This window comes from Athalia rosae, chromosome 5, assembly GCF_917208135.1.
Source record: "Athalia rosae chromosome 5, iyAthRosa1.1, whole genome shotgun sequence".
Taxonomy (NCBI): Eukaryota; Metazoa; Arthropoda; class Insecta; order Hymenoptera; family Athaliidae; genus Athalia; species Athalia rosae.
The window spans coordinates 1,309,686-1,323,628 of NC_064030.1; the positions used below are offsets into that span (position 1 = coordinate 1,309,686).

Genomic DNA, 13,943 nt, shown 5'->3' on the forward strand with positions numbered 1-13,943 from the left:
ATAGGTGGTACGAGTCGTGTTCGTACGTATACCTGTGGGTATGTATTGCGAGATGAATATCTTTCCGAAGCCCCTTGGTATCTTTCAATGATGGCGGAATTCGCCTTACGTTTTGCCGAATACTCAAGTTGGGGAGGAGATTCCCAGCTCGCAATCATCACAGGATCCGGGCATCCGGGGACAAAACCCAGGGATTCCACGTTCGAATACACCCAAATTTCAATTCCAAATTTAATCCCACCTCTCCTGTATTTATCCGGCCATTGTCAACCGCCACGTATGATACCTTCAACCGATTGAATTATCGATTGCGATCGTTCTCTTTGAGTGGTCAAAAATATTACCTACGTCTGTGGTAGTTCTTGTTTCTTTCAGTTCAACGTGAAGACTGATTTTTCTTCGATTTTGGTGTCAAAAATCGATATTCTTTTTATATGCCATTCTTATGTACTTTGACTTCAGGAATCCGAATCCAAAAGTCGACTTGGTCTATCTCTTGGTCTATATCGCGGAATAGACGAAGACGAATTTGCAGAAGAAGCCAAAACGACAAAGATTCCGAGCTATCGAACGTTCCGTGTATTCCCGTAGGGTGTTAACTTTGTTCGCTCGAAGTTTCGACCGCCGTATACCTCTACACGATATATTTCAAGCGATCAACGTTACACGCGATGTAAAAATGCGGTAATATCCTTAATGAAAAGCACTCAGCTTCAGTTTTTGACTGTCGGTAATATACATTAAACTATTCGGCATATCGTGCACCTGTACGAAAGGAGGTCGCGTACACGTCGCGTCAGGTCTCGTTTCGTCTCATCGCCGCCAACGAAACGTTGGAAGTCTGGTGACGTCTGGTCTAATAGCATCACCGTCGTCGTTCGAAAGCGAGGACAAAGGACAGAGAGACGTTGATAACTAAAATGAAATTTTCCCCGAAGTAGGTAAGCGAATTTCGTCATCAATTCCTCTCCACTCCGCGGCGAGCTGCAGGATGCGGCGGCGGCGGCGGCGTCTCGGAGGCATACCTTCGGACCCGGTGTTACACCTAACGCATTTGTTTTCATCATTCCCTAAAACACCCGTCGCCGTTTGTCCCGTCTCCGAGGTATCCTCACCGCTGCCGAGTCCGTAGATCTTAATTCTCCCAACGCTTGACGAATGCGCGATTTCCCGCGACGGCGCGCGATAATTTAAACGCACCGCGAACCGCGCGATGTCTCGAAGTTCGGACGCTTCCCCATCGCGGGACGATTTACCGAGTTACCCGGTGTTGCTGCCGCCGCCGCCGCCGCCGCCGTTGCTACTTTATTGCGCGAGTTTACCGGTATCTCATTTCCTTTCGCTTGAAACGCGTTGTTCGAATCGAAATTTGGTAACAGCCCGAGAAACTATGCGCGTATTAGGAACCCGTTGAACTATTCGGTTAAAAAGCAACTGCGATTAATATTTGTATACAGTGGTAATTATACGCGGTGCTATCCCGTTCGCCAGCAAAAAGGTAAATCACTCGAGGTAACAGCGCGGATAGAATTCCGCGGCGGGGAGTATTTCGCGACCGCAAAACCAGCGCGTTGGATTTCAAAGATTCTTTTGTCCGGGTCCTCGGGAGTATATCCGATGGCGATAACGTGATTCCTGACTTTCTATCAGCGAGGGAAAAATTGCGCCGCCCATTTTTACGGTAGTTCGGAGGACGTGAAACGAGATCCGAGACGACGATGAAGTGTAAAAAAGCATCTCGGATATACGGAACTTTTGTAAAACAGTTCCCAGAGGCACGTGTGGATAGCTCGTGGAAAAAAGTACTTGACGCTAAAATTTAATATCTTTAAGTCTGAGCGGGGCATAGCCAAACTCTTAAAATTGCTGTTTTTAAACTTGACTAATATCACCGAGTGCGGAGGCGACGTCTACCTGACATAACCGTGAGCTCCGGAAGTTTGGCGGAAAACAATTTCTACGAACTGCCGATGCGAGAGCTTTTCCCCCAAACGTACGAGCAGCGTGGATCGCTCGATTTCATAGCGCGAGATAAAGAGAAAAAAAAATTTTCATTCGCAAATTAATACTAGCGAGTGGGCGGACTCGCTGTGATACAGAGAAACAGAGCTGACGAATAGCTGAGTGTAAAAAAATAAGCGAAAGAAAAAAAGGGAGAAGAAAAGGATCGAGTTCTCTCGTGCATCGTCGAACAACCTGAAGGGAGAGGAGCTCCGCCGCGAACTGTTTTCCACCCCCGTTCGCGGATTGAATATCAAGTATGGATTGGGCAACGTTAACTCGTTACGTTTTTTCACGTTTCATGATCGGTGACACATATACGTGACCGAGATATTTAATTGCGCAATTTTAAAAAAGCCTTTCGTCCAATTATTCGTGACGCGATTCCCGAGTCGCTACAAAACCGTCGATACACGCTATTTATTTATCAATTTCGCGACCCTTTTGTGCGGAAGTTTTCAGCAACTCCGAGGTAAAAAATTAGATGTAAAAAATAAAACGGTAGAAAAGTTCGTCCGACAACCGGAAGACACTCGACTATACGAGGGCCTTAGTTTTCACGAGAGTTTGTTTTTGGAAAAAGAGGCTCATTGTCGTTGGAGAAAACGACGCGTGTTAATGAGAAAGTTTTCTTCATTTGCACTCGACACAGAACGCAGTTTCGCGAGAAAAATACCGTACGAAAAGTACACGGGAAACCTGAAAAAGTATGGAAAAAAAAAAAAAAGAAAAGTGGAACAACTTTTAACTTCGTTCGGGTAATACAGCGAGGAACATCAACGACACGGCGACGACGGGCGGGTAAAATATATTTCAACGCATTACGGAGATATTGTAAGAGCTCGAATATCACGCGCGTTATCTCCCTCATTATTATGAAATCCTCCGAGGGATTCCATTAGAGGGACGGGTAAATTGTGTTACCAATGACGAGCCGAACGGTAGAAGGAAGTCGTACAGCAGGTGCGCGAATCGCGACGGTCTTGATTTTTTGAATGCGAAATTCGAAACGTTGAGAGAGAAAAAAAAGAAAAAAGAAAAAAAAAATGCCTCTTCGGTATTTTCAGGATTGTACGTCGCTCGAGAATAAACGGATCGATCGAGGGATATCCCGATCGCACGGTTTCCCGACGAATGTCGTGACATCGCGGGTACACAGAGGATGTGGATATTATCCTTGGTGCAGGTGAATATTGGTCACTTCGATCTCTACACACCGGGTGACTACGACTATTACTCGGTAATCCAGTTGAGGGAACTTACTCGCACTTAGTTCAGTATGCGGAACTTGTAAATTCAATATTCAAGGAAACTAACCGGGCATAACTCAACCTCAACTCGGGGCTCCCGACATCCGTCACTCTTTGAGATGCGGGTTTGTATTGTACGATATTTAATAACACCTCGCCGCGCACTTGTCCTCTTCGCAATTGTACAATCAGCGAAATTTTCAAACAAATGGCAAAATTTGATAACGTGTCAAAATATATTTCGAGTGCAGGTGGCGGAGCTTTTTTCCCTCGTTCAAGCGAAATTTCGAGATACACGTTCGTAATTAAGACGATGCCTTTGGTGCGATTATTCGCGCGTCGCCCCCCCCCCTCGTCGTACCGAGCAGGAGAACGCGTCGTTTCATCCACTCGATAAATACCGAGGGACAGCGAACATCGGAAAGCTACCCCTTACCTGTAATAAAATACGACGAAAAAAAATCGAGTGTCATTCGCGCCCCGAAGTTTGAAATTTAAGGGACTCGAGTATTCCCTGAACGTCCTTACATGCTCGAGGAAAATTGTTAGGAAACATAACTGGATTCGAATCGCGGGATTCGTGCCGATGCAGTGAATGAAAGTTTTTGAGGGTAGGAAGGAAGGAATGATTTCAGGGAAGCGCAGGCATAAAGGGATGTCGGTAAGTTTGGAGATTAGTAAAGTGGCAACGCCTGCAAAATCTAACCATCCGGTTTCGGGAGTTTCGGATAACTCTTACTCGCTTTTCGAGGAGGCGGAGGAGGAGGAGGAGGAAGAAGAGGGTACCTCTGAGTTAAACTACAACAAACTTGATTCTCAAATAGAGCATAACCCAGCTAAGGTTGAGATTGGATTCACCAAAACCCGCACCTTTCTGAACTGAGAGAAAAAAAAAAAAGAAATAAAGAAAAAAAAAGGCAACTCCTCGGCCCCCGGCTCCGAATATATTTTTTTTTACTTTCAAAAATAAGATTCCACAACTTTGGCTCTAGAGACGGGCCGTCGAGCTATTTCAATCCTGTTTCCCCCCTTCCCTTTCCCTCGTTTTCTCAGCCGCGAAAACGTTCGCTAGTAATCCCCGACAGGGATGATGGGGTCGTTGTAGCGTTACACCTTGACCTCAATTACCGCGTTACGTCCGATCACTCGGGGTGTTTTATAGCGGAGGTTTCGATTGGATTCTGAAACGCGACTACTGTATTACCTGGGGAAGACCCAACTCCGTTATCCGCCGAGGTTCGGTATAAAGCGAAAACTTTGTAGGGGGACGTCGATTTTTTTATTTTGCAAAAAACAGGAAAAACCATGCAAACGGGTTTGTTCGAAATTTTTCAAAGGGGTTCAACGCGATGACTTGGAAGGTAAAATCAATGAGAGGGTTCGGTCGGAGGAAAGTGACTCGAAGCATGCGGGGGCTCGTATTGCGTCAATTAAGGGTAATGAGCGAAGGTCTGAAAAGCTTTTCGTTTTCGCATCAACGGCGGAAGGAGTACGAAGACTTGGCAATGATCACAGTTGCGGGAGTCTCGCTTCGGTTACGTAACATTCGGGATTCGGGAAAACCGAGAAGTAGGCAGAGGTACGTCAATAACACGGCTGATTAATGATTCTTTTCAGGAGTAACAAAGGAGCCCGAAATAATAGCAACGATGCCGAGTACGAAGATATACGAATGTTCACATGTATCCCACCCTGTACATGTAAGTATACGACGTACGAATGTCTGAAACCACCGGAACCGGGTACCTAGCGACAGAAAATTCCAGTCTCCGTCGAAGCCGGAAAATGGATAGGATACACCGATTAAGAAACGAGCTAACGGAACCCCGAAAAACCGCCGATACATCACGATCGTGCACCAAAGAGAACGAAAAATCATGTTCGCGAAATCACGGCGACGAGGGAAAGAGATAAAAAAAAAATCCCTAACGACCCTTAAAATTAATTTACGGTTTCAATCTTGGGGCGAAGGTACCCCGCAGGTATATACGTAATAAATGCGCTCCGATACCGACTTCCGGAGCCGGGCGATCGCTCCGGCACCGCGCTACGTGGTCGGTTCGGTATCCAACTCATTGTCAGTTGTCCGCCTACGCTATTATTCAGATTGCTTCGGATCTTTGCAGCAGCCCGCCCCGGTGGCCGCTGGTGCACGGAGGGAGTAAAGCTCCATAGCGCAGGTAGATATCGACGGCGGAGCAAACCGGAAATTGAGTTTTGGTCCGATTATTCAGAAGAGATGAGATTACGGCATCAATGAATGGCTTTATCAACGTCAAACCGTACCTCGGCGTACTCTAGACAACGGTGAGCGCGTATTACGCGGAGCGGAATGATTGCCCACGGGCACGTCCGTCATCTCGGCTCTCGGCTCTCCACGATTTTCTATTTTTTAAACTTTTAATTTTTCTCCTCCCTCGGCCCGATCTTACAATTTGATCAAAGCGCCCAAAGTTGTTTTTGTTTTCGCTTCGCGAAGACCTTTCGGACGGTTGTTGGTCGGAGGACGGGAGAGTTGGGTTGAAAAATAGAAGTTATTTTCGACGGGCGAAATGATAATATCGGTAAAACTGTAACTTCGGTAATTGAACTTTCCTTTCCGCCTCCGTCGCTGCGCTACCTCTGTTTCTTCTCCTCTCTATTTCTTCATTTTCATCCCTTTCGCAAATTGCTTTGCGGGCAATAGAACGAATCCACTTTGTCCAAGGGATTTCTCTCCTCGTCTGTGCGGCTCATTAATTTTCATCAATTTATCGGAGAGCGGCAGCTCGAACGTACGCATACCCACACATCTCTGCTTCTGCTCTCCTTTATTCCCGAATTACTACCGTGCGTATCGCCGCCGTGAGTATCAAACGAAGCAACGCGGCGGTGCAGCCCCGCAATCGTGCCGATGATACCATCCGACAACGCCAATTAACTCTTCTTGCATCGCGTCGTAACACCGGCGAAATTGAGTCGAGTAGATCTACCGTGAAAAGAGATACGAATTGGCCCCGTAAAATCATCTTCCTACGGCTGACTAGCTACGTGGCCGATGAACCAAAGCGCAGCGTTACGGAGAACGGAAAAAAAAAGGGATCGAAAATGAGAATCTTGGCGGAACGAAAATCCTCACGCCAGCCCCCCGCGCAGCGACACGTCAAACGGTCTCTTCCGCGGAGACGCGAATCACCTCGTACATAGTAGAAATTTGTTACTCACGCTCAACTCCGAGACGACGAATATTCTCAACGGACGCGGAGATGCTCCGCTGGCGAGACGCTAGTGAGCAGCATCCTGTAGAAATTAGGAGCGCGAGGTTCTACCTGTACCGCTGCGCCGCTCGGAGGGAGGAATCCTCACGGGCGTTAAATTCCAAGCCAATGCTTCAGCTTGCCGCGTTTGAATATACAAACACGCGCACGTCTCCCAGGAACCGTTGGTAACACCCCCGACCTTATTATTATAAATTGCAATACCTCGCCCGCACAACGACGTTTCCGACAATAAACTGGGAGGAAATCCGATCGCTGGACTGCCTCCGGGATCCTCTAAGACCCGCTCTGGATACGAATCGGGGTTCCGCAGCGGAGGAGGCACCCGGCGTGCGAATCAACCTTCACATCACGTCACCCTCCGCCATCCTCGAATACCCCGTACACATAGACCATCGAGTAGCGATATTGCTATTTGGGTAGGTCCGCAACACGGGTACGTGTAGACGGGATGTTCTTTCATCTTGTCGATATCCGCGGGACTCTTATTTTATTTTCGTTTCAAAGCTGATAAGATCGCATGGCAAACGCTGCAACTTATCGCAAGAGCTGTGTGTTCTCTTTTCTCCTTTTACGTTCGAATACGCGAATCAAAAATGCACAAACTCAGGGTGCGGAGGTATTTGGATTGCGAATGTCGCGGTGTTCTCTGACGAAGGGAAAATAAAACTAGCCGCGATCGGAGTAAGAAGGCGGGATATTTCAGGAGATAAGATGCAGGTGTACCCTGTGGAAGATATTGATCCGCGCAAATCGCACCGCAGCCTTGAGTTTGGCATCGGTTTTTGATTTCGAGGAAAAATAAATTGACGAAATAAAACGGCGAAAGCGAGAAAGATACGCTCGCGTCACACTCGAGATCAGCTATTTGAGTCGAGGGTATTTTTCGCCACACGTTCAACACAGAAATGGGACGCGGAGTGGGTAGACGGTCCATACCTGGTCTGAAAATAACACGCTCCCTTCCGTCCGTCCGGTAGCGTAGGGTAGCAGCAGCGATCTGGTGGCAACAAATTGGCTACAGGGAGCGAACTAACTACGAGAGAAAAGTTTCACCGTGTAATTGGGCTTACGACGTGTTCGTTTGCACGATATAAAGCAGCGTTGTCTCTATTTCAGTAGCAGGTAAAACTTAATGAAAGTAGATAGAAATAGAAATAGAAATAGAAATAGAAATAGAAATAGGAACGGAGGGAGAGAGGGAGGGAGGGAGGTGGGGTTCGTCGGTCGTGCTAAACACGAGAGACGGTCGAGAAGGTGAGATAAAAAGCGCGGCGAAATTTCATCTAAAATTTACATCATAATCGAAGCGGAGGAACGAGGTCCGATGAAACATTCAGGGTGTGCAGCGATGCGGTATACCGACGCGACGATGCAGCTTCAGCGTAGAACAACATCAAAGCTCTGATCCTTCGGTTCTCGCCTCCGATTCCACACGCTTGATGTGTTCGCCCGCGCTAGTATGTTTATCGTATTACACTACGTACAAACGTATTAGGATCACAGGTAGCTACGCCGACTAGTCAATCGATAAAATTGTCCACGCCCAGTTCGGTAATCGCCTCGCTACCTAAAACTACCGAAACCCGTACCGCCGCGATAGAGAAGGATTATTGCGCTACGACCGATCGAAAACGAGGTACGCGAACGCCAGAACTACGAACTGCATCGCAAAATCCCGACTCCCCACCGGAGAATTCGGAGACGGGGGGGTGGAGACGCAGGGGTGTGAAATTTTACGAACAGTTGCATTTTCTCGTTCATAAAAGTCGAACGAATCCGCGAGGAATTGTCAGCTCGCTTGAACACGGTTCGGCTGACGATAATGCACGAAATATTTCGGCGGGCGACGGTAAATGCGAGTTGATTGCTCGCGTTCGAAATATAGTCACACTACTCGCTGCCAATTGTCAAAAGTAGAACGCTGAAACTGGCGTTATTCGAACGTGCATATAACCGACGACGCGGATTCGTCAGAGGCTTTTTGTCGACGTTTGTACGACGGTCGCTTTGACGAGGTGACACCGGGTGCTGGGGAAGTGCGCGTCTTCTCTAATCCTTCTTACCGGTCGGTCTTTCCTTTTTTCCTCGTTCCATTCGACTGGAGCTTATCATTACCGGTCTCGTTACGTCAGACCGTTTGAGGATCAAACCGGCGATTGCACTTGCTTTGAAGCGAACAGCGCGAGCAGAGTGATTCGAATGGAGCGTCGAGTCAAATTCGATCTGGCATGTTTGATACGTACGAACACCGCGTAACTGTATTCTACCGGATTTCACTCGCTAAACAGTGTGCGGAACTGGGAAGTACCCGCGGGGAGGACGGCGTTAACAACAAACAATCGGTACGCCAAACTTGGTGCTCCGCAACACCTTCGCAAGCAGATCCTAGCCAGCTTCGGGGGTTCAGACTGAACCCCGACTACGAGGAGACTAATTCCTAACTGTACCCCGTGCGCCCGCGCTGCTCCTTTGACGTCTTAATTATTACAGCAAATTGTACTACTGCCGTCGGTCGAAACGTACCCAAAGAGCGCAACTCGATACTCGAGCACCAACCGACTTCGCCCTTGGTGAGCTTCGTGGATGTTTTTAAACAGGCGTAGGGTGGGCATTCGTCGCGGTGCGGGTGAAATCTGATAGGTCTCGAGTTTGGGATCGGTCAGGAATCGGGTTCGAGCAAAAGACCGGCATCTGGATGAAAACAAGGAAATGTTAACCCTCCCGAGCACTCTCTATCTCTGACAAATAAGTGAGATAACAACGTGGAAAAGGTCTTGGGGTCGGCGAAGGCCTCGCCATACCGTACAGCTGAATGGTGAAACTTTATTTCACAGCAGCCGATTACACGAATTGCAGACGATAAAAATTAATCGAATACAGAAACGTAGGTGACGAGTAAAGCAGTCCGCGAAAGTGGAGAAACGTTTAGTCGACTTACCGAATGATTCGTCGTTTTTTTTTTTTTCTTCAGGCTAGGCCTCGAGTTGGTTTCGAGGGTGAGAATTTAGGGTTCCATAGACGGGATGATTCTCCCCTATAATTCGTCGGCGAGATTTCGAGTCGGATCCTCCCCCGGATCTTATGCGCAGTGTTCGTATAAATGACATCTACGGTTACTCAAGGTAACTGTAATTTCGTTTCCACCCCTTTTCTCACTCTCGCTCACTCTTTTCATTCCATTTTCAGCTCAAACACCTCTCGCCCCCTTCTTCACTTCGCCGGTCTAACGTATTACGCTAATTTGTCTCACGGATTAAAGCACCGACTCCTCATTCGTCTCGGTCGCTCCTTCCGCGTTTCCACAACACCAACAACAACAACAACAACAACAACAACGATCTTCGAAATTGACTCGTCGAAGGAAGCCGAGTGACAAGAAATACGGTGAAACGCACGACCAACGTTATTAATAGAAGAGATGTACGTGCATCGGAGCAATTTTTCGAAATCATAGTCGCGATAAATTTCGTAGGGAAATATACGTTTACCGCACCGCGAAACTACGATCCTACAGCTCTTCTTTAATGCTTCAGCGAATACGTTCCGGGTTAGTTACCCTTGCTCTTTAGCTTCGCCTCCGGTAAACTCGCGTCAGCGGCTGTAGCTCGTTCGTAGAATTAAAGGGAAATTATTTGTTTCCATTCATTCCGTCCGGCGCCGTTCTGCCGGTTGGATGAATCAAAGCAAACATTGAGACTGCAGCGGCGAGACTATAATAAGGGCTGAAAAGAATCCCTCTGAATTATTTTATACGCCCAGACTGCATTTTTGCATTTCATGCGAAAAGAAAAAAAAGAAAAAAAAAAAGAAAAAATGCATAACTGTACACGGCTCAAAGAAAAACCGTACTCGCCCCGGGGCGACTTCCACCCCGGCCAAGTTAGTCCGTGTACATAATGATCGCGGGTGTATCACGTGGCACAAAGCAACACCTGCATTCTGATCCTCTGCGAAGCGGAGCTTCGCCTCGCTCGAAGCGAGAGCGTGGATCGTATGGGACGAGGTTCGTTCGGACAAAAGTCGATTGCGCGGAATTCGATTTCGTCTCCTTTGCAACAAGTCTCCCGAGGGGGTGAGGGGGGGGGGGAGGGGAAACAAATTCCGCGCCAAACTACTTCCGGCCGTACGAATCAGGTGGGATAATATTTCGCGGGGGGTGTACGGGATGTACTGTAACATTGCGCGCGGTAATATTAAATTAAGATATATTACAGGGTACATCGTATTCCTTGTTGCGCGGAGGTATTATCGGGGATCGTGTATAGGACGGGCTTTATTCTCGCTACGGAATTACCGCGTAGCCCGTTAGTAATATCGGAGGGATATAAACACCTGTGCGGTAGATAAGTACGTCGCTTCGGTCCGGGGTAAAATGATGGAGGTCAAAACGTTCGTGGCATTTACGAGCATGGCAATACGGTACGGCGTCGCGACGCTTTTCGTGGACGGGGAACACGGCTGTAAGGCTTCTCATATCGCGCAGCCCCGAGCACCCAGGAAACGCGGGCGAACGAATCTCTCGCAGTTAAACCCCCCCGCGTTAAATCACATCTTAACTTAACGCATGTTCGGTTATGTTCAAGGGATGATTTAGCCCCGTTCAGGTCAGAGAAAGTGTTGAACGAGCATCGTTTAGGTTCGGACATGGAGATTCCGCCCTATTCAAAGAATTTACGATATTCGAAGAGGGTCGCGCTCAGCGGGCCAGGAATTTATTAGATTTTCTTTTTTCGGGAGGAAAGGTATTAGCTACTCGACATTATTTATTATATTCTAACCGCACCGCGTGTACGCGGTCACCGTTTCTATTACTCATTTTTTTACCAACCAGTTTTTCCCTCTTTCTCGATCTTAGATAATAGAGGAAAAAAATTTTACGTTCACACTCTCTCGTTTTCGAGTTCGTCGAAACCAGTCCCTAAAATTGCAGAGCTTTTGCGCTTAGGGTAACGCGGAATGATTAGATGAAATACCTCCGCGTAATATTCAACGTCATACGTCGAACAGCGATCTGGGAAATTACAGGCGATGAAACGGAGCGCGGGCGTCTTGTACGAGGGTATTAGCCATCAACGAAACTAGTTAAATTTGAACTACGTGACACGCTGAGACCTTCGTTAGACGGAGAAAATTCTCCACCCGCTAGAGTCTGATTCTTGATTAAACTAGATGCTACTTTGGTGTCCGACCTCGCGAATTAGAGTCGCTACATGTAACTGAACTCGATGCGCGGTTTGATCGATTGGAAAAGTAAGGAGGAGCTTTTATTTTTACCCCCGGTCTCTTCGCGCCTTCCTCTGCGGACGCGACACGCGTTACCGCTAACGTGTGCCAAGAAAATATAAAAGGAACGAGGAGAATAAATTTCTGGAGCGATACCAGCCTCGGTAAATTTATTTATTCATTCATTCATTTATTTATTCTTCTACCGAGGTCTCAATTTTGTCGATAACCTCGTACAGAATTTCAGATAGTATTTTACGCTCCGCACAATGGGGTGGAGGGCGCGTGATTGACGCGCAAGAAGATACGACAAAAACGTTATACGCTCGACCCATTTCGCCGACGGTCCATCAGACGACAAAAATATTCACGACGACGCTCGGCCGCGGAGCTCAGACGTATAAGAAAATTACGCGAAATAGAATATTAATAAAGAGAATGGGGGGGAAAAAATGAAACTGCGAAATTCGTATCACACCGTGACATTCCGCATACGATGATATCTTACGATCTCGGACCCGATCTCCTCCGGGCGGAAAAGTCGAGAGAAGAATACGGGGAAACGCGGACAGAAAAAAAAAATAAAAAAGTAAAGACGGATAAGAGGAGCTTTGGGGTAGCTGGTGAAACGGACAGAATGAGATACCGTGAGAGTTTACTGTCCGAACAACTATGGGCAAATAGAGTTAGTTAGCCGAAAGCCCGAACTATTCGGAGAGACGCATGGTAATCGAGGCGATGTATCACCGGGCGAACGACGTTCAAACTGGACCGAGTCCTGCGAGAATTTCGGTTGTAACGGAACGCGGAGTTGCCACTGCTGCGTAGGCGTGCGGAATAACGTACATTGATCCGAAACGCCTCGTTCTGCGTGAATTTTTTCCATTCCATCGGAGAGCAGAGACTTCCGATAAAATCCGGATTCGCATGGAGGTTTTCCATCCGGTGCAAAAAATTTCACGAACACGTATTTCGTGCGAGGACACGAGCTCGCGGACTTGTTTCGCGTAACGTCACAATTCGGAGAATGAAGAAATAGGGAAATAAGAATCCCGCACGCGGCGGTGGTGAGCGAGAGAATTTTATGGAACTGATATACGGCGAGGTAATCGAAATACACGCAAAGATATTGAAATATGAAACGACCTGCAGGAGCCGCGGCGGTAGCAGCAGATGGTGGGACAGGTGGGATAGCGTTGCAGGCCGGTGGAAAAGAGAATGCAGAAATCTCGCGGCGCGCTACGTCTGTTACGTCGTAAGAACATTATGAAAATGAAATTTCGCAGTTGTGTGGCTTCGGAAATTCGCTTTTCAAACGTTGATACTTGAGAAAAAGAGAAAACGAGATGCGAGGATAGGAGAGGGTAGTCCGCGAAGCGGAGACTCACATTTTTTTCTATGGACCCCGTAATTGCGAATCCTTTCCAATTTGTCGCGAGTTTCATCTCTTCTGCGGAAGAAGAAAAAAAATAAAAAATAAATAAAAAAAAAATAAAAAACAAGTATCTACGTGAAACTTCCGCTCGACATGCGGGGGTATAAAATAATCCAGAATCCCAGTCCACGCATTTACTAGTCGACTAAGTTCGCTAAGTGGCGCCATTTTACTGGGTCGCTAAACCATTTCACGTCATTACCCATTTCAAAGAGCACGAGGTGGGCGCAGGTAGGTTAAGCGGTATTACGTATATTCCGGCCGTAGCTTACCGCCGCCGTATAAACCGTCCGTTCGTCCGTCCACCTGCGATGCCCCTTTCAATTTATTTCCTACGCCGCCTACGACGTCGCAATCGGATCTTCCCCGCCGCTCGACGACTGATATCAGAGATAAAAGTTATGTCCTATATATTTTTTCTCCCACGCAGACAACTAGCCGGGGAAAAGTGGGTAACAACAAAGAGGGGTTGAAGGTGAGGTATGGTTCAAAATTCAAATTTTCTCGGTGGTACGTGGTGCGAAAGGCGGGACCGCTACCGTCGACCGTTATTTTATTCGAGACCGGAAATTAGAAAGGTAGGTTCAACCCCCGGATGTAACGGCAACGGAGCTCTGACACCGTACGCTCATTTTATAATATGGGTTCAGGTCTTGAATCTGAAATTGCGTTTGCAGTTATTCTTGATCTTTTTTTTTTTTTCTTCTTCTTCTTCTCCGCTTCCATTTCGTTTACGTTTCCGAAAGAATAATCAAGCGTAACGATGTCGTTAAT

The 13,943-nt window shown here is 47.3% G+C and overlaps 1 protein-coding gene across 9 annotated transcripts in view; it reads right to left on the minus strand.

Annotated features, from left to right (window-relative positions):
* LOC105691274 (tyrosine-protein kinase Btk29A) overlaps positions 1 to 13,943 on the minus strand; it is a 115,156-nt gene that overhangs the window by 47,997 nt on the left and 53,216 nt on the right. The window lies entirely within an intron of this gene.